At 42.6% G+C, this 24,827-nt stretch overlaps 1 non-coding gene across 1 annotated transcript; it reads right to left on the bottom strand.

Moving 5' to 3' along the window:
* Nucleotides 1-9,667: 9,667 nt before the first annotated feature.
* On the bottom strand, nucleotides 9,668-9,739 carry TRNAA-AGC. The gene has a single exon. It is a non-coding gene; the product is annotated as a tRNA-Ala (tRNA).
* Nucleotides 9,740-24,827: the final 15,088 nt, after the last annotated feature.

Genomic DNA, 24,827 nt, shown 5'->3' on the forward strand with positions numbered 1-24,827 from the left:
ACCTCTGGACCAATCACTGAGTCCAGGAGAAAGCTACACTCTGACTGGCCCACCTGGCCAAAATGGGACACCATGATAGACAACTCCACTTGCAAAGCAAGTAGGAGGAGAGGGGTCCTCTCATGGAAATGATGCTGACAGACAAAAGCAATGTCAAATACAATGACCTCATTGCTTATCTCTTTTCCACTCCTGCCTTTTCTGCTCCTGTTAACTATAGTGATGTCTTCTGCTGATCACAAAACTGTTAGCCCATTCTTATTAAAGATATCTCTACTGATGATTCCCACAGATAACTGTGCTAGGGCCATGGATGCCAATGCCATTGTCAAGGTCAGTCTCTCATTGAAGCTGGAACTCTCAACCCACTGATGCCTTGAGCTGTATTTTTACCTTTTTATGGTCATATTATTGTATTCTTTGTCTTAGGAATCAAGTGTTATTCTGAACTGAACTATACCATCAAACCACTAAATTTCGGTTCCAGTTACTGTGTTGGAATCCAGCACATGCTCCTCAGTGATCCTTTTACTTAAAGAAGTGATTCTCAACCTTGGATGCATATTAAAATTACCTGAGGAGCTTTTCAAAATAATACAAATGTCCAGGCCTCACTCCAAGCCAATTATATTAGATTCCTAAGGGGAGAGACTGAGCATTTGTATTTATTAATGCTCCTACAGAAGATTCCAGAGTTACAGCCATGGCTAAGACCACTGACTTAGAGTGAATCAATCATATTCCCCAAAGGTTGGCAGGCCCACTCTCACGGCCACCACAGCTCCCTCCCTGTCCTCACCAATAGTAAGTTTTATCAGTTCTACCTTCTAAACCTCTCTAGTACCTGTCCTTTTCAGTCCAGGTTCATCAGCACAAGCCACCATCATCACTTGCCTGGACCACTCTGAAAACTTACTTAGCTTTCCCCCTTTTCTGCCTCTTCCAATTCTGCCTCTTTGCCATGCTTCTCCACACAACAGCCAGAGTGACCCTTTTAAAACATAAATCCGGCAATGTCATTCCCTTGCTTAGAAACCATCAACGACTTTCAACTAGACTTAAAATGCAAACTCTTTATCATGACCTTCATGGGTATAGTCCCTGCTCCCCTCTCTAGCCTCACCTCCTGACATTCCCCCCGATCACTAACTTCCAATCATCTTAGAACAGCCCCACCCAATAGAACTTTCTGTGATAAAGTAAATTTTCTATATTTGCACTATCCAACATGGGACCCCATAGCCACGTGTGGCCATTAAGCACTTCAAAAGTGGATAGTGTAAGTAAAGAACCAAATGTTTTAGTAATTTTCATTCATTTAAATTTAAATAGCCACATGTGGTTAGCAGGTACCATACTGGACAGTGCAGTACCTGGATTTCAAGCAGGGCAAATTCTTTACCTCATCAGGGTTTTAAACAACAATTCTCTCTGCTTGGAGCTGGACATGAGAGAGGAGTGATTCTCCAAAGGAAAACCTGAGAGAGAGATTCCCACACTAAGGGATGGTGTAGAGGTAAAAGCAACAGGTGTCCACCTCAATGAGGGAGAAATCAGGGCTGACTCTAAAAAAAAAATAGGGAATGGTAAGGGGACAGCCCAAAATGCTGTGTTCAAGTTACAGCAGTGCTCAAATGTGAATGTGCTACAACATACTGTGGAAAAGAAAGTTGCAGACAAATATATACAGTGAGCCCACTGACATAAATTCAGAAATCCACCAATTAAACAATACATTTACAGCTACAAACATATTAGGCAAAACCAAAGAAAAGCAACAGAATGATAAACACAAAATTCACAATAGTGGTGACTTCTGAGGGAAGAGAGGAGACAGAATCAGGGGAAAAACAGGGCATTCCACCCTGGGCACAGGTATGGTGTTCGTTGCTGCAGGGAATTTTAAAATAAAACAAGTAAAAAATCAATTGGTCTGTTTTTTACTTTCACCAAGCTCCAGAAATTCTAAACAATTTCAGTGATAAAATACTCTTCCCCTAACTAAAAAAGCTTTTGTTGGTTTAAGTGCTAAAAATTGCTGCAATGACTCGATATACAGATATGTGCACATATATACATAGGTAAACTTCAAATTTTCACATTTTATTGCTTATCCTTTGTGCCAGTTATCAATTTTTTGTCTATGAACTCCAAATTTATCCTTCTCTTACCTGCTATGAGATACTGAAGCTGGACCCTGTGAATATTTTTCCTTTGCCAGCTGGCATAATATTAGGTTATGCCAGTAGAGGACACTAGAGGGATACTGCAAAGGGGAGGTGCTTCTGTTACTGGTTCCAAAGTTTTTCTTGCTCCTAGTGCATGGCAGCCAGCAGGTGGCTTCCCAGGTAGTTTCAGGAGCACCCCAGTGAGAGGATTCAGTGAGTTTTGCCAACATCCCAATGGACTGTTTTCTACTCACCTGCCCTGGCCTTCAGAACTTCAGTGGACTTTGTCACTGTCCCACAAGGTCCAAATCCCTGCCTTGGGGAGTCAGCATGTTACAATTTGTTCCTTCCTTTGTGTGGTAAGCAAAATCCTAAAGTGGCCTCCAGGCAGCCCCCGCCCCGCACCTCCCTGCGATCCCCAGTATATGTGCCCTATGTAATTCCTAACATTGCGAATATGATGAATGCTAATCCTGTGATTAGATTATGTTTTATGGCATAGTTGACTTTAAGGGAGATTATCTGGGTGAAACTGACCTAATCACGTAAGTCCTTTAAGTCTGGGTCTAGAGGTGAGAGGCAAAAATAAGGAGTCAAAGCACGGAAGGATTTGACTTGCCGCTGCTGGCTAGAAGATGGAGGGGACCCCATGGTAAGGAATGTGGGTGGCAGGCAGGCAGGCAGGCAGATTAGGGTGGCCCTCAGATGACAGCTAGCAGGAAACGAAGACCTCAGTCCTACAACTGCGAGGAAATTAACTCTGACAAAAACAAGTATGATCTTGGAAGTGAACATTCCTCTACAGCCTGCATTCAAGAACTCAGTCTGGCTGACACCTTGATTTCAGTCTTGAATTTCCCTTACCTTGCCATACCTATAGAACTGTGAGCTAAGAAATAAGTGGGTTTTTTTTTAATTCTTTAATGTGGTAAAATACCATAATAGGACATTTACCATTTTAATTAAGTGTACAGTTCAGTGGCATTAAGTACATTCACATTGTTGGACAACCATTACATCCCAAACTGAAACTCCGTCCCCATTAAATAATAAATCCCCATGCCTACCCCTTCAAAGCTGCTGGCAACCAGTATTCCACTTTCTTGTCTCTATGAATTTGACTACTCTAGGTACCATACAAGCGTGGGCACACGGTATTTGTCCTGTGACTGGCTTATTTCATTCAACACGTTTTCAAGGTTTATCTACATTGTACGATGTGTCAGAATTTTCTTCCTTCTTAAGGCTGAAGAACAGTCCATTACATAGATACACCACATTTTGTTTATTCCTTCATCCACTGATGTATACTTGATTTGTATCCACCTTTTGGTTATTGTGTATGCTACTGCTGTGAACCCAGGTGTACAAATAACTCTTCAAGTCCCTATTTTCAATTATTTTGGGTGTATACTCAGAATTTCTGGATCATATGTAACTCTACATTTAATTTTTTGAGGAACCACCATGCTGTCTTCCATAACAGCTAAATAGGCATTGTTTTAAACTGCTAACTTTGTGCTAACGTGTTACTCAGCAATTGAAAACCGATATACTTGAGTACTCTCTTTCAACCCTAGAGATAATAACTGCTTCCTACACGTGCTAGTCCCATACTTTCTTTACCTCTCTTTGTAGCTAATCCCCTCTACTAGTTAATAATTCTTTATAAAATTTTCCCTATTCAAATTACTAGTGTGGTGTGTGTCTCCTGAGTGGCCCCTGACAGACTCTTTAAGAAACAGTGTGTTCCATACGGAAGGTAATTTGGAGAACGAGTTTCACAACAGCCTCTGACAGTCACAGCAGATTCAGCGATATCCTTTCATTTTCAGGTGTAAGTTATGAATCTGAATTTGTTTGGGTTTGTTTGGGGTTCAATTCATACCTCTAACCTCCATGATATTGTGTATTCCTGTTTTTAAATAACATATTGGAAATAAATGATAGCACAGTGATCTAAAGAAAAAGACAGAGAGGGATGCCTATGTGGCTCAGTGGGTTAAGCATCTGACTTTGGCTCAGGTCATGATCTCGTTCGGGAGTTTGAGCCCTGTGTCAGGCTCTGTGCTGACAGCTCAGCTTGGAATCTGTCTTGGATTCTGCGCCTCCCTCTCTCTTTGCCCATCCCCTGTTTGTACTCTGTCTCTGTCTCTGTCTCTCTCTCTGTCTCAAAAATAAACATTAAAAAAAAAATGAAAGAAAAAGAGAGAAAATTTGAGTCTCATCAACTCTGTCCTTCAATTTGACCACTTGGGAGTTTTTGTGTTTAAAATCTAAAACACCAAAAAGGTATGAACTATAGATGTAATTTTTTTTTTGGTGGTTCCGAATTTTGATTCATATATTGTTAAATTTGAATACTATGTTTAAAATAGAATTTCACATTTCCCTTAAATTATTTATTTTAAATCTAAGTATGGATCAAGAAAATCGTGATTATTACTGAATATTAAATCTTTACTGAAAATAGTTTTGTTCTATAAAGAAAGAGGGTATATTAAAAAACAAATCTAGCCAGGGCACACGGGTGGCTCAGTCGGTTAAGTGTCCAACTTCAGCTCAGGGCATGATTGCATGGTTTGTGAGTTCAAGCTCTGTGTCAGGCTCTAGGCTGACAGCTCAGAGTCTGGCACCTGCTTCAGATTCTGTGTGTGTGTGTGTGTGTGTGTGTGTGTGTGTGTGTGTCTGACTGCTCATGTTCTGTCTCTCAAAAATAAACAAATATTTTTTAAATGTTTTTAATTTAAAAAATAAATAAATAAAAATAATCTAGCCCAATTGTGAAATACTAGGTATACCACTGGGGGACTATCCCCAGTAATGGTAGCATTAGATTTGTATTCACTGTATAGTTACAAATATTACTTTGTCTTTATTCAATATATTAAAATAATTTAAAGTCAAATAGCAGAAAGAAATACAGGATAGGTCTAATTCAACTTTCTAAATTCCTTTCCCTAATCTTGTGCTCCCTAAATTTATTTCCTTCAACCTTTCTGTACAGACTCTTCGTTTCAAGCTTTGCTCTTAAGACAAAACAGCAATATTAAGGTTTTAAGTTTCCCAAACTTTCCTCTTCTTGGCTGCTTTTTTTTTTTTTTTTTACATATTATTACTTTGTTGAATATGTTTGCCTGTATATCCATAACTTTTTCCTTCTTCAAACTGGCTCTAAGTCATTTACTACTCACTCCTACCCAATTCTTAAGTAGCTATGTCGTTTGAATGAAAACCCCTCTTCAGTAAGCAATCACCATGAGATCTCTCCAGTATCTGCCCTTGGAATCCTTACTTTGTCTTGCTTAAGTGTTGAGCCTTCCTGTTGGAGTTTGATGTTGTACTTGATGTTTCAGACTATTCCTTGTTTTCTAGCAGCCTCACTTATTAGGACTGGCTTCAGCTTATATTCTGCTAGGTCTGTAGCAAACAGCCCATTTCATGTACCCCTATTTCTTTTTTTTTTAATATGAAATTTATTGTCAAATTGGTTTCCATACAACACCCAATGCTCATCCCAACAGGTACCCTCCTCAATACCCACCCCCCAGCCCCCATCAACCCTCAGTTTGTTCTCAGTTTTTAAGAGTCTCTTATGGTTTGGCTCCCTCCCTCTCTAACTTTTTTTTTTTTTCTCCTTCCCCTCCCCCATGGTCTTCTGTTAAGTTTCTCAGGATCCACATAAGAGTGAAAACATATGGTATCTGTCTTTCTCTGTATGACTTATTTCACTTAGCATAACACTCTCCAGTTCCATCCACGTTGCTACAAAAGTTGGCTGCTTATTTTAAAATAAAATGATGGCAGGGGCATCTGGGTGGCTCAGTCGGTTGAGCGTCTGACTCCAGCTCAGGTCATGATCTCGCACTCTGTGAGTTCTAGCCCCGTACTGGGCTCTGTGCTGACAGCTCAGAGCCTGGAACCTGCTTCGGATTCTGTGTCTCCCTTTCTCTCTGCCCCTCCCCGGCTCATGCTGTCTCTCTCTCTCTGTCAAAAATAAATAAACATTAAAAAATTTTTTTCTAAATAAAATAAAATGATGGAAGGGCACCTGGGTGACTCAGTTAAGTGGCAACTCTTGATTTCAGCTCCAGTCATGACCTCATGGCTCTTGGGATCAAGCCCCATAGTGGACTGTGTGCTGTCAGTATGGATCCTACTGGAGATTCTCTCTCTCCCTCTCTCTCTCTCTCTGCCCCTCCCCTGCTCACATACTCACTCTCTCTCTCTCAAAATAAATGGATAAACTTTTTTTAAAAAGGCAGATTATCCTTAAAAAATAATAAATAGTAAAAAAAATAAATGGAAGCACTGAATTCCTCCAAAGAGAAAGAGATGAGGAAAGTAGGCACCTTTTTTTTTAAAGTAATCTCTACACCCAAGGTGGGGATCAAACTTACAACCCCGAGATCAAGAGTTGCATGCTCTACCAACTGAGCCATCCAGGTGGCTTTATACAGTTTCTGGCCTTTATACAGTTTGCCTTTATACAGTTTCTGGCCATGGTCCCTTTGAGCCAGGGGCTTGATCCTCCCAGATCTGTCCTCCAGGAACTCTTTTGGTCTCTGAAGACCCAGCTGTCTGTCAACCTCATGCCCTATCAGGCCATGAAGCCCAGAGCAAGCACACAGAGGCACCAGTTCCCCAACCAAGTGCCCACATATTGACTGGCTACCATAGCAACGAGAGCTGAGCCACATTAGCCCCTGAGCCACCTCGTCTGCAAGTCCCATTGAACCCCACAGCAAGGAGGGTTATCGATTCTCTCCCTGCATAACTGTCTCCTTCCTGCCACTGCTGAATACTTACTCACAGCAATACTGAGCAGAAAAAGGCCCCCAGATCACCCATGCCCCCCATTCATAACTAAGGGAACACATCAGAATCAGCCTGGAGGCTCTTTAGAAGTGCCTGACACACTGTACCAAAATCCCCAGGGCTGAGGGCTGCATTCATGTATCTCAAAGATGGTGATCCTCATGCACAACCTCAGTTAAGAACCACTGCTGTACAGAGCATGCACAGAGTTTACAGAAGGAAATACCAATGGATTTCAGACACAAGATGTTAACCTCACCCAGAGACAAAGACCTCACAAAGTGAACCTATATTTTTTACCCATCAGATTAAGATCTATCCAAATATCAAAAGTTTGATCATCTTAAGACAAAGAGCTAATCCCCCTAGTTTATAAAGTGTTTCTACAAATGAATAATGAAAAGACCAATAATCTAATCTAGTAATAAAAAGACAAAGAAGATGAACAGATAATTGACAGAAAGGAAAATATTTCATTCATAATAAAAAAATCTAATGAAATAACCCATCCAAAGGTACCAAAAGTGTGGTAATACACTGATAAAGTCATAGATGAATAGGTGCTAAGAAGGCAAATTGGTACACCCCATGTAGGCAGTACCTATGAAAATTACAAGCACTTTTCATCTTTGAGTCATTAATTCTACTCCTATGAATTTAACCAACTGATATAGTTGCATACGTGTGAAAAGATTTAAGTACAGGGTTATTCACATGCAGCATTGTCTGTAGCAGCAAAAGATCAGGAGACCAGTTAAATCAATTATAGTACAGCCATACAGTGAAATACTCTGCTAGACAACCATTTAAATAAAAGAAGTGAGATCAATGAAACAATCCCAAGACACCTTATTAAATGAAAACAAATTGGGGCACCTGGGTGGCTCAGTCAGTTAAGCGTCCGACTTCCGCTCAAGTCACGATCTCACGGTCCGTGAGTTTGAGCCCTGCGTCGGGCTCTGGGCTGATGGCTCAGAGCGTGGAGCCCGTTTCAGATTCTGTGTCTCCCTCTCTCTCTGCCCCTCCCCTGTTCATGCTCTGTCTCTCTCTGTCTCAAAAATAAATAAACATTAAAAAATAAATAAATAAATAAATAAAAACAAATTATAAGGTTAAAACAGTATGTGATTAATAACAAAATTATTTTCAGTAATGGTCACTTAATAATCACTAATAATCATTATTTCCTTATAGTTTAGATTTAAAACAATTAACTATTTTTAAAGAATAAATTTCTATTTTAAAAATATTCAAATTCCATACATACACATATAGCATATGTATACTTGTATTATACAGATAACCCTGAAAGATAACTTGTATTATACAGACAACACACACACATACACAAACTGATTCCAGGGCAGAGGATCTGAATAGACATTTTCCTAAAGATATACAGATTGCCAACAGGTACATGAAAAGGTATTCAGCATCATTTATCATCAGGGAGTGCAGATCAAAACCATAGTGACTTATCACCCCACACCTGTTAGATCGCTATCACCAAAAAAAAGTAAAATAAAATAACAAGTGTTGGCAAGAATGTGGAGGAAAGGGAACCCTGGTGCACTATTGGTGGGAATGTAAATTGGTGCAGCCACTATGGAAACAGTATAGAATTTTCTCAAAAAATTAAAAATAGAACAACCATATGATGCAGCAATTCCATTTCTGGGCATTTATTGAACAGAAACAAAAACAATAATTTGAAGATATCTGCACCCTATGTTCATTGCACCATTATTTACAATAGCCAGGATATGGAAACCACCTAAGTGTTCATCAATGAACACAGATGAATGAAAAAAGAAAATGGGGTGTGTGTATATACAATGGAATGTTATTTGCCCATAAAAAAAGGAGGAAGTCTTGCCATTTGTAATGACCTGAATGGAACTTGAAGGCATTGTGCTAAAGAAATAAATCAGAGAAAGACAAATATCCTATGATCTCACTTATATGTGGAATCTACAAATCCAAGATCATAGATACAGAGAACAGATTGGTGGTTGCTGGTGGGGGCAAAATGGGCAAAGGGAGTTAAAAGGTACAAACTTACAGTTACAAAATAAGTAAGTCATGGGGATGTCATGTACAACATGGTGACTATAGTTAATAACACTGTATTGCATATTTAAACTTTTTTTTTTAACGTTTATTTATTTTTGAGACAGAGAGACAGAGCATGAATGGGGGAGGGTCAGAGAGAGGGAGACACAGAATCTGAAACAGGCTCAGAGCCCGATGCAGGGCTTGAACTCACGGGACACGAGATCATGACCTGAGCCAAAGTTGGCCACTTAACCGACTGAGCCACCCAGGCACCCCTGTATTGCATATCTAAAAGTTGCTAAGAGACTAGATCTTAAAAGTTCTCATCACAAGAACAATGATTTTTTTTTTACTATGTACGGTGACAGATGTTAACTATACTTATGGTAGTGATAATCTCACAATATATACAAATACGTAATTATTATATTTGTACACTGAAACTGATACAATGCTATATGTCAATTATAAGTAAATTTAAAAAAGAAAACAGAAGAATTACAAGCAAACCAGGAAAAAAACATAAGTGCTTACCTCCAAGCAAGATGATTAGTTTGCAGATTGTAAAGTAAGTGGTGTGGCTGTAACAAAGAAATCTATTTCCCCAAGCAAGGATACAAAGAGGATGGAGATGCTGGGGATCGAACCCAGGACCTCATGCATGCTAAGCATGCGCTCTACCACTGAGCTACATCCCCACCTGCTGCCAGCACTGCTTTGCTACACTGCTTTCATGAAAGAAAACAGAAATTTGCTCCCTTAAAAGAAAACTACTGGTTACAGTGATAGCCAGGAGAGTTTCTTTTTTTTTTTTTTGGGGGGGGGGGGGTGAGTGGGGAGTGGGTAATGCAGAGAGTGTATATGGGAAGGTAGGAGTTAGAAATGAAAGTAATTTACTTTTCTTTCTATGCTTTTTGTATACTTGAGTATTTTATCATGCAGGCATTACCTACTTAAAGCAAAAAAAGATGTAAAATAAAATAAAAAAGAAAATAAAGGTTACACAAAACCACTTTTCTGCAAAAATGCCCTCACTTTATAGATGGAAAACTGAGGCCAAATAAGAGAAGGGTCTCTCCTATCCACAAATCCTCCAGCTCCCCCAAAAGTGGGACCACCTCCCTCTGAGCCCCAGAATCCTTTGTTCTTTTCAGGGTTAGAGACTCCATGCCTTGTTGCCATCATTTCCAAGCTTCATCCAACCCTCTACCCTCAGTACCCACCTCAGGGCATCCCTAATTTTTGTTAATCCTTTCATCCTGCAAACAAAGTTTGTTGAGGATTGACCATGGCCCAGACATGATAAGCTTCAAGGTCAAGGTCCCTCCTGACCTTGTAGATAGGACTGTGCTGTACAGGCTATGCATTAACACAATTTCAGGAAATGTCATCCACATAAACTATTATTTAACTGGTACCCCTTAGATTTGTGTCATGCAAATCTAACTATACCCAGTGGCCTTGCCCATATGTCCAATAGTCCAGTGGAGAAACTAAATTAATAAAAATAATATGTATATATATTTCTTTTCATTGGAATCAGGGCAATGAAAGAAAAGAACCAGGAGTTACAAGAAAGAACAAAAGGAAGGACCTATTTTGAGTTTCACATCAGCCATTATGAGAAAGTGATATTTAAGCCAAGAAATTGTATTAGTTAGGAATTTCTTTAGTTGCTAGTAATAGAGACACAACTTAGTAGCTTTAACAAAAGTTTCCAATTTGTCTTATTCCATGAGAAGCCAGAAGGCTAACAGCCTAAAACTAATTTGGCAGCTCCATCAGTTCAGGGGCCCAGCCTCCTTCTGTCTTTCTGCTTTACATTCCTTAATATGCGGCTTCCATTCTCCTCCGGGTCCAAATGGTTGCCAGACCTCCAGCCACCACATTGGCATCATAAACAACAGGACAGGGCAAGGACATTAGACAAATAAGGGAACACACCCCCACCCATTTAAGGAGATGAATCTTCTACTTCCATCTCATTGGCCAGAAGCTGGTCCCATGAACACACCATGCTGCAAGAAAGGCTGGAAACTGGAGTCTCTAAAGCATCACCCAGAGTTGTTATTAAAAAGGGCGAATTGTTTTGGGGAGGCAATAAGCAGTTTCTCCCATGGACTGGGAGAATAACAGGAGTTAACCATGTGAAAGAGTTGGTGAGGGGGTGCCTGGGTAGCTCAGTCGGCTGAGTGACTGACTTTGGCTCAGGTCATGACCTTGCAGTTTGGGAGTTCAAGCCCCGAGTTGGGCTCTGTGCTGACAGCTCAGAGCCTGGAGCCTGCTTCAGATTGTGTCTCCCTCTCTCTCTGCCCCTCCCCCACACATGTGTGGGTGTGTTCTCTCTCTGTCTCAGAAATAAATAAACAGGGGCGCCTGGGTGGCTCAGTTGGTTGAGCATCCGACTTCGGCTCAGGTCATGATCTCACAGTTCGTGAGTTCGAGCCCCATGTCAGGCTCTGTGCTGACAGCTCAGAGCCTGGAGCCTGCTTCCGATTCTGTGCCTCCCTCTCTCTCTGCCCCTCCCCTGCTCATGCTCTGTCTCTCTCTCTGTCTCAAAAATAAATAAAACATTAAAAAAAATTAAAAAAAAAAAAAAAAAGAAAGAAATAAACATTAGAAAAAAATTTTTTTAATAAAAGAGTTGGTGAGGGCAAGTTACAGGCATAGGAAACACAAGTACAAAGTCTCCAAAAAGAAAAGGAAGTTGGTGTTCTCAGAACTGAAAGGAGGCCAGGATAGCCAGAGCACACTGAGTAGGAGGAGGAGATGAGGAACCAAAATAAGGCGTAGGAAAAGGACTCAGCCCCTTATGCAGAGCAGCAAACCCGGGTGTCTACCACCAACAGTGGGCAAAGCCTTGGAATCACACACCCACGTTCATATTCTAACTTCACTTCTTCCTCACTGAGAGCCCTCGGGTAAGTCCTTTAACTTGTCTGGGCCTGTTTCCTTACTTGTAAAACAAGAATTATACGAAAACAATCTATAGATGTAGTGTGTGGATTAAATGAGATAATTATGTAAGGAAGCTAGCACAGCACCTAACACATATTTAGCACACATTATTATTTATTAATTATGTCTTTGACCAAAAAGACTCACATAATTGTGACATAGTTAATAGTCAGGGTTGTATCCCCAGCTTTGAACAAATCACCTGGCATATAGTTACTGCTCAAAAAATGGTAGCTTTTCCTATTGTGACCATTGCCAAGAACGGTCACGAGGATAGCTCGTCAGAATTTCTTCCAGGATCTTTCTTGACTCCTCATCCCATGCCAGCCAACTACAGACCTATCCAATCTTCAGATTACCTACCTTAATGACAAACTAGAAATAAGGGGATGGGGATGGGGGAATGCCATCCCAGGGAGCTAACAGACCCCATAGGTGACTGGTTCGAGTCCCAATCTCTCTGCTTTGCTCAGGTTCTAAGAGTAAATAAGCTCAGCCTCAATGCAGAAATGCTTACTGCACTGAACTTTAATAAAACCCACACTTGGACTCCAGGAAATACTGCCATTTATATCCCCATTGATTTTCTAAGCCTATTTTATTATTCTCCTTCCCGGTGAGGGTGGTATATATTTTTGGGCTATATTCCTTTCATAAATAAGTAAATATGTAGGTAAATACTAATAAGAGCTAACAGTTATTAAGTGCTTGGTCCCATGCCAGGGATGGTGCTGCAGGGCTCTGCCTTTGTTATTTTATTCCCCCATCACAACAACCCAATGAGGCTGGCACTCCAATGGCTCCCATTCTATGGAGGAGCAGACTGAGATTCCAGAGCTGAAGCCACTTCCCCGCAAAAGGAGCAGGGAGATGCTATAGAAACAGTCTGGAAGTTCCTCAAAAAGTTACCCATGGAGCTGCCATATGACCCACCAATGCCACTCATAGGTATATACCCAAGAGAAATGAAGACATGTCTATCTAAATAAAAGATGCACAAATGTTCATTGCAGCACTAGTCATGATAGTCCAAAAAAGTGGGATAAATCCAAATGTCCATCAATGGACGAATGGACAGACAGAAGGTTATTTATGCACTCAAGGAAATATTTTTCGGCCATAAAAAGTAACGAGAGACTAAAACACGCTACAACATGGATGAATCCTAAAAACATTAAGTGATAGAAGCCAGACACAAAACGTCACATATTGTATGATTCCACTGATATATCCAGATTGGTCAAATCCACAGAGACAGAAGCAGACTGGCAGTTGCCAGAGGCTGGTGGACAGAAGGAAATCAGGAGTGGAAATGGAAAATGGAAACAGGGTTTCTTTGGAGGATGATAAAAACATTCAGGAATAAGATAGTGATGATAGTTATACAAATACACTTAAACCCACTGAATTGTAGACTTTTATGCTGTGAATTTTATGGTAAATGAATTATACCTCAATTTTTACTGAAAAAGAGGCAGAGCAGAGATTTAACCTTATCTGATCCAAAACCTGGATTACTGCATTCTGAGCAGCCCACGTGGACATGAACCCAAACTCCACTTTGGTTTCTAAGAGCCCTCCTTCCTTCAGTCCCCACAGGCCAAGCTTCTCAGGTCAATGCCAGGCCGGACAGGGAAATGCTGAGTGCCTAAACTAAGGCAAAGGTTTGAAAACGCCAATAGTCTTTCATTTCCGCTAACCCCCCCTCTGCGCATGGGGCTGGCCTCCTCCCAGGCCTGGGACCCAGAGCACGGGGTAGAGGAGCTGCATTAATCGAAGCTTTATGGCATGTGGGAGCCAGTGGGGCTGAGGTAATCTCAGTGGTCAGCGTTAATCACAATTGCCCAAGTGAGGCCCATTTACCCATTAATACCAACGAGCCAGTTCCAGAAGGAAGGGGCAAGATGGCTGACATAAATGAATCTTCTGTTTATTCAACAACTACAGTGGCCCGAACACCCAGACTACATCTTCACTGATATAAAATATTTTGTATTTCTGCAAGTGTTCCCAATACTCTCTCTCTCTCTCTCTCACACACACACACACACACACACACACACACACACACACACACGTCTGAAGGAGACCCCAAGCAAAGAACATAGCCTGGCACAAAGGACAGGGGTTTTAAAGTTTGAGAACCCTGGGTTCAGATCTTGATTCTGACACTTAGGGGCAGAGTGACCTTAAGTGAGTCATGTCATGTCCCTAAGCCTTAGTTCCCTATCTGTCAAATGGAGCTAATACTTCTACCTCGTTCATGGTTATACCGAGAACTAGGAGATGCTAAATCTACATGTTCCAGCTTGCAATGGGCTCAGCTCATGGCAGGACTTGGTCACTTTACACATCATTTCCCCCAAGACACAGAAGTTTGGGGAGGGGACAGTGGCCATGTGACCAGATTCTCTAATTTCAGTGCATCTAGGATGCTTGTTTAAAATGCAAGAATCGGTGCCCCTGGGTGGCTCAGTTGGTTGAGCGTCTGACTTTGGCTCAGGTCATGATCTCACAGTCTGTGAGTTTGAGCCCTGCGATGGGCTCTGTGCTGACAGCTTAGAGCGTGGGGCCAGCTTCGGATTCTGCATCTCCCTCTCTCTCTGCCCCTCCCCCACTCATGCTCTGTCTCTCTGTCAAAACTAAATAAAACATTTAAAAAAAAATTTTTTTTTAATGCAAGAAACCCCAGGGGTGCCTGGGTGGCTCAACTGGTTAAGTGTCCGACTTCAGCTCAGGTCACGATCTTGCGGTCCGTGAGTTCGAGCCCCGCGTCGGGCTCTGGGCTGATGGCTCAGAGCCTGGAGCCTGTTTCCGATTCTGTGTCTCCCTCTCTCTCTGGCCCTCCCCCGTTCATGCTCTGTCTCTCTCTCTCAAAAATAAATAAACTTAAAAAGAAAAAAATTAAAAAAAAAAAAAAAAGAAATCAGATGCCATTTTGATTTCTAAAAAAAAAAAAAACTTTCAGATAATGGTTCTCATCCCTGGTTACACACTGGAAAGGTTGGGCTTCTTTGTTTCAATGCCTGGATCCCACCCCTACAGATTTTGACGTGTTGGGACCCTTGTGTTACCGGGACATTGGTATTTTTTAAAGTTTCCAGATGATTCTAATATGCAGCCAGGGCTGAGAACCTCTGCCAGAAGCCAATGCTTCTCAGAGTGTGGTCCAGGGACGCATAGCATCAGCAGCACTGGAAACTTTTTAAAAATGCAAATTCTCTATCTTTCCCCAGGCTACTGATTATGAAACTCTGGAAGTGGGACCCAGCACGCAGTGGTTTGATAACCCCGGGGGAGGGGGGGTGGGGGCGAGGGGGAGATTCTGATGCACACTCAGGTATACGAACCCCCACTATAAGGCATGCTATCCCTTAAACTGCATGATGATAAGAATCACTTGAGGTGTGCTTATCACTCACACAGATTCTGAGAGGCTGGAATGGGGCCTGGGTATGTGCATTTTTTAACAAATACGCCCTTACTCTCCTGCTCAAACTACCAGAGGCTCTCAGGGAAATCCAAAATCCTCTCCTCACTCCGCCGCCCCTTCTGAGCCTCAGGCAAGTCAGGGCAACTCTGGTTTAAAGAAACAGCCACTTAGGTAACTAAAATCCCCCCACCCTCGCCCTCAAGCCTATCAGCACCACGTCTTCAGTCTTGTGGTTTTCTTTAAACTGTTACAGAGGCTGCACCCAGTTTCTCTGAAGAGCTTCTCTGGCAAATGCCACAGCCCTCCCATCCCGGGGGGCACATTCGGGACCCCCAGCACACACCTGACCCCGAAGACAGCCCTGAGCACTATAAATACTACGTCTTCTCCATATACACACCTATGAGAAAGTTTACTTTATAAATTGGGCACACTGAGAGATTAACAAAACTATAATAAAATGGAACAATTATAACAATACCCTGTAACAAAAGTTGTGGGAATGAGGCCTCTCTCTCAATCCTCTACTCACCCTTCTCGTGACGACGTGAAGTGATGAAATGCTCGCGCGATGAGGCGAAGTGAGGTGAGAGACGCAGGCGCTGTGACGTAGGTGCCCTGACGTAAGTGCCGTGACGTAGCGCTAGGCGCCTATTGACCTTCTGCGGATTCGTCATAAGGAGGATCATCTGCTTCCCGACTGCCTTTGATCCCCGGGGAACTGAAACTGTGGAAAGCGAAGCCGCAGATAAGGGAAGAGGACTACAATAATTACTACTGCACCCAAACCACTATTATCTCTGCCTCCTGTTTATTTACAAATAACCTCAATCAGGGTATATTAAAATATATCTACATACTGCATCTACGTATACACACCGCATGCACATACATACACATATACAAATACCCGACCACTTCCTGGAAACCAGCTCTGCCCCTGTCCTACACACATTCACACCTCTGTCTACCCATCTGCATACTCAATTATCAGAAGCTTTGCTCTTTCCAGCCACCCTAGAGCTTGAGATCTTTGCTGAGATGCTGGAATCCACCATCAGTGGGGAACAGACATCTACGGTCTTCCACCCAACAGCAACCCCCTTTTTCCCTGCCAACAACTCCTCACTTTTGCACAGGGATCAAGTGGCCAAGCACTCAAGAAAGGTGCCCCATCTCCAGGAGATACTTCTAAGCTAAGGGGTCACACTTTCAGTCCCAGTAGCTCCCTTTTTTTTTTTTTTTTTTTTTTAGTTTTAGGTTTTTTTTTTTTTTGAGAGAGAAAGCACAAGTGCGAGCAGGGGAGAGGCAGAGTGAGAGGGAGAGAGAATCCCAAGCAGGGATTCTCAGGGCTCAAACTCACGAACCCACCGTGAGTTCATGACCTGAGCTGAAATCAAGAGATGGACACTTAAGTGACTCAGCCAGCCAGGGACTCCAGCTCCTTTTTTTTTTTTTTTTTTTTTTTTTTTTTTAACGTTTTTATTTTTGAGACAGAGAGAGACAAAGCATGAACGGGGGAGGGTCAGAGAGAGGGAGACACAGAATCCGAAACAGGCTCCAGGCTCCCAGCTGTCAGCACAGAGCCCGACGCGGGGCCTGAACCCACAGACCCCGAGATCATGACCCCAGCCGAAGTCGGCCGCTTAACCTACTGAGCCACCCAGGCGCCCCTCCACCTCCTTTTTTATAATAAAAACGTTTGTAATCCCCCCATTACTCTTCCTAAAGGGAAATTCAACACATTGGTTTTTTTGTACATATTTTTTTTTGTTAAATCGATGTAATGACCTGATTGTAATATAAAGAAAAAATAATAAAAGGATATGTATAATAGAAATAATAGGCATTTTAATATATAAATGTTTAGACACCATGACACAAAAAACATAAGAATGAAGCAGCCAGATACTTACAGCTAGACTTAACTAGAAAAGCAACAGCCATGTAAACACGCACAGGCATTGGACCCTGTTGATGGTCCCTTAAACACCACTAGCAGGTTGCCACCAGTGATGTGTGTCCCTGAAATAGACAAGGAACAACTCTTGTCAACATTCTCAACAAAACAAAGTACAGACTTCCTTTGTTACAGTCTATAGCTGCATCCCTGGAAAAGTTGGTCTATATTAAAATCCTCAAAGCAAGTTGTGTTTATATGAAAGTGGAATTCGGTTCTTGGCGCAGATGATTATAATGAATGTCTAGTAGAGATAATCATCACTGGAGGAACTGACCTGTACATTGCAGGATATGTAACATTGACCGCCAACACTCTAAATGCCCCTGGCACCCTCTGATCGTTGTGACAACAAAAATGTCCTCATATATTTCCAAAGTCACCCTCTGTGATCGGTTCCATTCCTGTGGAAAACTGCAGGTTCAGACAAGGAGATGGCCCTCTTGCTCCCTTCCTCCCACCCTTTCTGTTTTGAAAGCTGTTGTATTAGGACATGATGCTTGGAGCTTTGGCAGTCATTTTGAGACTATGCAGTAAAGACTGAGGCTTCACAGAGGTACCACCCTAGTGCCTAGCAATCATTGAGTCACTTCCCCAACTCTCTGCCTACCCACAGACTTCAATTATATAAATTAATCAAATGCCCTTATAGTTTAAGTCTTATTATTTGAATCTTTTTTCACTTGCAGTGGAACTTATGTTTACTGAGAGAGGTAGGACCAAAGGCACCAGTGTGGGTGGGTAGAACAAATTTAAAAGATCCAGGCCTCAGGGCGCCTGGGTGGCTCAGTCAGTTGAGCATCGACTTTGGCTCAGGTCATGATCTTGCAATCTGTGAGTTCAAGCCCCAAGCTGGGCTCTGCGCTGACAGCTCAGGGCCTGGAGCCTGCTTCAGATTCTTCAGATTCTGTCTCCCTCTCTCTCTGCCCCTCCCCAGCTTGCACTCTGTCTCTCTGTCTCTCAAAAATAATGATGATAATAATATTAATAATAATAATAATAATAATAAAGATCCAGGCCATAATATGATTTGATTCTTAGAGATTTAAATACTCTCAGCAAAAACAAACACATAAACAAACAAACAAAACTGATTCCTATTTATAAGATGAATAAGTTCCAGGGATGTAATGTACAGCATGGTGGCTATAATTACCTATATTGTATATTTGAAAGTTGCTAAGAAAGTAGATTTTCAAACTTCTCACCACACCAAAAAAAACTGTAACTATGTGAGGTGATTGACCTCATTATGGTCCAACCTTATTATATTATATGGACCAACCTTATTATGTAATCATTTTGTAATATATACATATAGCAAATCATTACATTGTATATCTTAAACTTACAAAATGTTATATGTCAATTGTGTCTCAATAAATTTGTGGGTTGTAGGGGAATGTGTGGAGGGAGGAGTGTGGTGAGTTCCCCAAAATTTTTTTTAAAAGTTAAATCTTGAGAAATTCCTCTTGAGAAAAAAATTTGAATTTTGCTTTTTCTTTTTTTAATGTTTATTTATTTTTGAGAGAGAGAGACAGAGTGTGAGCGAGCAGGGGAGGGGCAGAGAGAGAGGGAGACACAGAATCCAAAGCAGGTCCAGGCTCTGAGCTGTCAGCACAGAGCCCAACTCAGGACTTGAACTCACGAGCTCACATAACCTGAGCTGAAGTCAGATGCTTAACTGACTGAGCCACCCAGGTAAACCTAGATTTTGGCTGTGGGAATAGATTCAACAAGACAGCAAATGTTGATAACCCTTGAAGCTGGGCAGTGAATATACTACCTACATATAGACTTTATATAATTGTGAAAATTATACTTTAAAAGTGGAAATAAATAAAAATTTTAAAGATTCATTGTTTATTTTTTTTATTTTATCTTATTTTTAATGTTTATCTATTGGGGGGGGGGGGCAGAGAGAGAGGGAGACATAGAATCTGAAGCAGGCTCCAGGCTCTTAGTTGTCAGCACAGAGCCTGATGCAGGGCCCAAACCCATGAATCAAGAGATCATGACCTCAGCCAAAGTCAGACATTTAACTGACTGAGCCACTCAGGCGACCCAGTTCATTGTGTTTTTTGTTTTTTTTAATAAAAAATTTGGTTCACTTCTCTCCTGAAGCCAGGCTATAGTCTTATTTTGTTTTTTTTAGAAGAATTGGAGACTATCTAAGAGGGTGAATGGTCAGAATCTGTATTCCACAATGGGTCCCTGTAGTTTTTATCATCCCAGGGGTACAAATTAGGAAAGCTGAGAGACATTATAGCGCAGTGGCTGGGCCCAGTGTCTTTAACATCCTAAAGTTCAGGCTCTGCTATTTATCACTTGTGCCACCTTAAGCAAGTTACTAACCTCTCTCAGCCTTGACCCCTGCTGTAAAGTGGGTTTAGCAAGAATGCCCACCCCTTGGATGGTTGTGAGACACGAATGAAATAACAGACATACTTGAGAAACAGTAGCTGCTGTGGTTATTATTTTATCTTTATTTCTAGTCTAAAGCCTGGGTTTTCAGCCTTCCCTTGCCCAACTAGGGAAATGACCAGGTGTTCCCAAACTTTTTATTTTTTTTTACATTTATTCATTTTTGAGAGAGAGAGACAGAGCACAAGCAGGGGAGGGGCAGAGAGAGAGGGAGACACAGAATCTGAAGCAGGCTCCAGGCTCTGAGCTGTCAGCACAGAGTACGCGGGGCTCAAACTCAAAAACCACAAGATCATGACCTGAGCCAAAGTCGGCACTTAACCGACTGAGCCACCCAGATGCCCCTAAGGGTTTGCAAACTTTTACCTTGAGTATATTTCTGAGCCCCACCCTACCTCTATTCTGACCTTAGCTACTCTCCCCTCCCCATTCCAACCCAGTATTAATATATAATGCACAGTTTTAACATGCCAAGGACTGAGCTTGCTCTTTACTGAATTTAATCCATGATTTTATTAGACCCGTTTCACTGAGGAGGAAATTGATCCTTAGAGAGGTTAAGATCATACAGCTAGGAAATGGGCTCTGAGGCCAGGTGTACCTGATTCCCCAAAGGTACAGTAATTTTACAAGTTCTCATGGTGGCTCAGTCAGTTAAGAATTTAACTCTTGATTTTGGCTCAGGTCTTAACAGTTGGTGAGATCAAGTCCCACACAGGGCTCTGTGCTGACAGCATGGAGCCTCCTTGGGATTCTCTCTCTCCCTCTTTCTCTGCCCTCCCCTTGCTTGCTCAAGTTCTACATCTCAAAATAAATAATTTTTTAAAGTGCACCCCGGGGTCCGTGGGTGGCTCAGTCAGTTAAGTGTCCAACTTGGGCTCAGGTCATGATCTCCCAGTTCATGGGTTCAAGTCCTGCATCAGGCTCTGTGCTGACAGCTGGGAGCCTGGAGCCTCCTTCAGATTCTGTGTGTGTGTGTGTGTGTGTGTGTGTGTGTGTGTGTGTGTGTCTGCCCCTCCCCTGCTCACACTCTCTCTCTATCAAAAATAAATAAACATTATAAAAAGTTTTCCCAACACAGGTATTGAAGGGTCAAAATAAGATATCACCCCCAAGACTAGTCCACATTTGATCTCTACACACAGGTACCGCCTCATTATTTATTCCCATTTTACAGATAGGAAAACTAAGTCCCAAGGTCTACCCCAGCAGCAAAGACCACCTTTCTGACTCCACCACTAACTCAATCTGTGTCCCAAGCCTGGGGAAGAAGGTGGGGTGGCACAGTGGGCCAGAACTGGTCCAGAGATCAGAAAGTACAGTTCTGGCATGACTCAGCTGTGTGATGTTGAATTGCTCACTTCCCCTCTCTGAGCCCCTAGTTCCTCATCCCAGTCGCAAACTCTCCATCTGTGATCATCTCATCAGCCCCTGGTGGGAAACCCCCACTCTAACAGTCTGAGTCCCGGTTCCCCATTCCTCACCCTCACCTTCAGAGAGTGGAGACACAAAGGGCTATAAAACACAAAGAAGTCTGCTCTTTGGAGCCAAAAGTTGCTGTCCTTTCAAGGACAAAGAGAAACGGACCTGCCATTAACCGCTTACTGAACTCGCCCGAGCTGGGTGAGGAGCCATGACTGCGGGAGGCACTGCCACCCTGTGGCCACTGGGCTCCACAGCAGGCCACCTCCAGGGGCTTGCAAGGGTAAGTCCGCCATCAGCTCAGAGGCTGTGACCTTCAAAAGGAGGGGAGGAAGGCACAGTTGGGCTTTGGTGGGTGTCAAAAACCAACGAGCCCTAGGGGAGAGAGAGGGCAACATGGCAACTGCGAAGCACAAAGGCTGTTCCCTCACTTGGAATGCTTTTCCCCAGATACAGACATTGCTCCCTGTCTCAGCTCTCCAAGCCTGGCTCAGGTGTGCCCTTCTCTTACCTTCCTATTTAAAATACAATCTTGGAGCGCCTGGGTGGCTCAGTCCATTAAGCGTCCAACTTCAGCTCAGGTCATGATCTCATGGTTCATGAGTTCAAGCCCCACACTGGGCTCTGTGCTGATGGCTCAGAGCCTCCGGCCTGCTTCAGATTCTGTGGCTTCCCCTTTCTCCACCCCTTCCCTGCTCACAGTCATGCTCTCTCTCTCTTTCTCTCTCTCTCAAAAATAAATAAACATTTAAAAAAATTTTTTAATACAATGCAGGGGCACCACAGTGGCTCAGTCAGTTAAACACCTGACTCTTGATTTCCACTCAGGTCATGATCTCATTATTCATGAGATCAAGCCCCATGTGGGGCTCTGCACTGACAGCAGATCCTGCTTGGGATTCTCCCTCTCCCTCTCTCTCAAAATAAATAAACAAAATGTAATACCTGCAACTCCATCCCCTTGTACTCCATATTTTCCCCAAAGTACTCTTCTCTATCTGAAGGTCTACATGTCTTATTACCTTAGTATCTTAGACCATTGCCTCTCCCCTGACTACAATGTTAGTCTTTTTTTTTTTAATGTTTATTTATTATTGAGAGAGAGAGAGAGAGAAGGAGAGAGAGACAGCATGAGTGGGGAAGGAGCAGAGAGAGAGGGAGACACAGAATCCGAAGCAGGCTCCAGGCTCTGAGCTGTCAACACAGAGCCCGATGAAGGCTCGAACCCACAAACAGTGAGATCATGACCTGAGCCAAAGTTGGATGCTTAATGAACTGAGCCACCCAGGTGCCCCTACAATGTCAGTCTTAACAGGACAGTAATTTTTGTCTGTCCTACTCACTGCTATATCCCCAGCACCTAGGATATTGCCTGGCCCATATCCCATTTATGTATTAAGTGAATGGGTCAATGAATGGACTGGTTCATTGCCTTGGGCATGTGCCTAAGGGCCTCTGAGCCTCAGTTTCTTCAACTGTAAAAAAAGGGTAAGAAACAACCCCTTCGTGGGGCGGCTGGGTGGCTCAGTCGGTTAAGTTTCTGACTTCACCTCAGGTCATGATCTCACACTCCATGAGTTCAAGCCCCGCGTTGGGCTCTGTGCTGACAGCTCGGAGCCTGGAGCCTGCTTCAGATTCTGTGTCTCCCCCTCACTCTGCCCCTCCCCTGCTCATGTTCTGCCTCTCTCTGTCTCAAAAATAAAAAAATTTTTAAAAATTTAAAAAAAAAAAGAAAAGAAACAACCCTTTCGTTATCTTCCTCTCAGGGCTGCAGTGAAGAACAAATTAGTTCTTATTCGGTGGCTTCTACAGTAGGGTGAATAGTGTCCCTCAAAAATTCACATCCACTTAGAACCTCAGAATGAGATCTTCTTTGGAAATATGGCCTTTGTAGATGCAATTAGTTATATGAGGTCACAGTGGATTAGGATGGGCTCTAAATTCAATAAGTGGTGTCCTGAGGCACCTGGGTGGCTCAGTCGGTTGGGCAGCCGACTTCGGCTCAGGTCATGATCTCACAGTTCATGAGTTCGAGCCCCGCATCGGGCTCTGTGCTGACAGCTCAGAGCCTGGAGCCTGCTTCAGAGTCTGTGTCTCCCTCTCTCTCTGCCCCTCCCCTGCTCATGCTCTGTCTCTCTCTGTCTCAAAAATAAATAAAAACATTAAAAATAATAATAAGTGGTGTCCTTACATGATGAGGAAAGGACACAGAGAGACACACAGGCACAGAGAAGAAGGCCATGTGAAAACGGAGCAGAGGTTGGAATTACAACACCAAGAGCTAAGGAGCACCTTGGGGCCACCAGAAACTGGAAGAGACGAGGAAGAATTGTTCCCTTTATTTTTTTTTTTTGTTTTATTTAAAAGGCTTTAAGTTTATTCATTTATTTTGAGAGAGAGAGCATGCGCAGAGAAGGGGCAGAGAGAGATGGAGAGAGAATCCCAAGCAGGCTCTGCACTGTCAGCGCAGAGCCCAACACAGGGCTCGATTTCACAAACTGTGAGATCATGACCTAAGCCAAAACCAAAAGTCAGATGCTCGACCGACTGAGCCACCCAGGAGCCCCAGGACTCTTCCCTTTAGAGGCAGCACAGCTTTGCTGACACCTTGATTTTGGATCTCTAACCTCCAGAACTGTGAGACAATAAATTTCTGCTGTTTTAAATTTTTTTTTAACGTTTATTTATTTTTGAGACAGAGAGAGACAGAGCATGAACGGGGGAGGGTCAGAGAGAGAGGGAGACACAGAATCTGAAACAGGCTCCAGGCTCTGAGCTGTCAGCACAGAGCCCGACGTGGGGCTCGAACTCACGGACCGCGAGATCATGACCTGAGCCGAAGTCGGCCGCCCAACCGACTGAGCCACCCAGGCGCCCCAAATTTTTGCTGTTTTAAGCCACCTAGTTCATGACACTTTGTTACAGCAGTCACAGGAAATTTGTACAGGTTACTATTTAAAACACTGGAATTACACACATATCCTGTTCACAGCACTGGTCAGCATAGACCCCCTATGACAGTATTTCTCACCACACTCCAGCCACCCTTTCCTGCTTTCTCTTTCCCAAACACATGAAAATCATGCCCACCTCAGGCCCTTTGCACTTGCTGTTTCTACTATGTGAACCTCACTTCCTTCTCATCTTCCACCTGTGGCTCCTTGTGATGTTTCAGGTCTCTGCTCACAGAGACCTTCTCTGACCACTTTATCCATTCCTATCATCTCATTTTACTTTATTTTCTTCATAGCACTGATCAATCTCAAGTCATCTCAATTATTTTATTTGCTTGCTTATTTTTTGTCTGTAAAGAAGGTAAGCTCCCTGGGATCAAGAACCCCTCCCATCTATGCTGCTGCATCTCCAATGCCTAGAATAGTGGCTGGCAAGTAAGAAGTGCCTGTTGTATCAGTGAGTCTTACAGGTAATAATATTTATAACCATTATTATTACCCCTATTTTAGAGATGAGAAAACTGAGACACAGAGAAGTTCTGTAACTTGTCCGAGGTCACAGACCTATGTATTAGCTTCCTAGGGCTGCCATAACAAAGCATCACAAACTGGGTGATTTAAACAACAGAAGTTCA

This window comes from Panthera tigris, chromosome E3 (assembly GCF_018350195.1).
Source record: "Panthera tigris isolate Pti1 chromosome E3, P.tigris_Pti1_mat1.1, whole genome shotgun sequence".
Taxonomy (NCBI): domain Eukaryota; kingdom Metazoa; phylum Chordata; class Mammalia; order Carnivora; family Felidae; genus Panthera; species Panthera tigris.